Below are 1,184 nucleotides of genomic sequence, written 5' to 3'. Positions count from 1 at the left end.
GGCATAAATATGAATCTCTTTCAGTCAATTGGCCAGGTAGCTGTCTTCCAATTTTCTTGGCATAAATAAATGAGTAGGTACCTCTAGTGTTGCATCCATTTGCTGAAATTTCTCAGTGGCTGTTCCATAAATTCCTGGAGCTTTGTTTTTCACCATTGCCTTCAGTGCAACTTGGAATTCTTCCTTCAATACTATTCATCTTAATCATATGCTACCTCCTGAAATAGTTGGACATCAACAAAATGACTCTGTGTGTTCCTTCCATCTTCTGTTGATACTTCCTACATTTTTCCATATTTTGCCCATGGAATCCTTCAATATTGTAACTTAAGGCTTGCAGTTTTTCTTCAGTTCTTTAGGCTTGAGAAATGCCAAGGGTGTTCCTCTTTTTTGGTTTTCTAATTCCAGATCTTTGCATATTTCATTATAATACTTTGTCTTCTCAAACTGCCCTTTGAGATTTTCATTTTTTTTTTCCAGTTCTTCCATTTGTTTTACCTACTCTACAATAAAAAGTAAGATTCAGAGTCTCTTCTGACATCTATTTTGGTCTTTTCTTCCTTTTCTATCCTTTTAGTGACTGCTTTCTTTATGTGTGATGTTCTTGATGTCATTCCATTGCTTATCTGGTCTCTCTTTGGTGTTAAATGTATCAAATGCATGCTTCAAATGGTCTCTAAATTCAGGTGGGGTGTAATTAATGTTGTAATTTGGACTTATGGACTTATTTTAATTGTTTTTTGTTTGTTTGTTTGTTTGTTTGTTTGTGTTTTTAGCATTAGCTCGAACTTGCATATGAGCAATTGATGGTCTGTTCCCCAGTCAGCTCCAAGCCTTGTTTTGACTTCTGATGCTGAGTTTCTCAACTGCCTCTTTTCAAAGATCTAGTCAATTGGATTTCTGTATATTTTGTCAGTCAAGATCCATAAGAATAGCCACTATTTATGTCTTTGGAAAAAAGATAGTTTCAATGAACAATTCATTGGTCTTGCAAAATTCTATCATGTGATCTCCAGCACCATTTCTCCCACCAAAGTTGTGCTTTTCTATTACTAACTATTCTTCTGTTTCCAATGAGTAATAATTTTGAATACATCATTTTTTTTTTAAGTTTTATTGTGATTTGTGTGAAAGTTTGAAGAGCAAATTCACTTTCCATACAGCACTTCACATACACTTTGTCT

This window comes from Orycteropus afer, unplaced genomic scaffold (assembly GCF_000298275.1).
Source record: "Orycteropus afer afer isolate SDZICR_OR568_19922 unplaced genomic scaffold, OryAfe1.0 scaffold00453, whole genome shotgun sequence".
Classification (NCBI taxonomy): Eukaryota; Metazoa; Chordata; class Mammalia; order Tubulidentata; family Orycteropodidae; genus Orycteropus; species Orycteropus afer.
Note: the sequence above shows the minus strand (reverse complement) of the source record.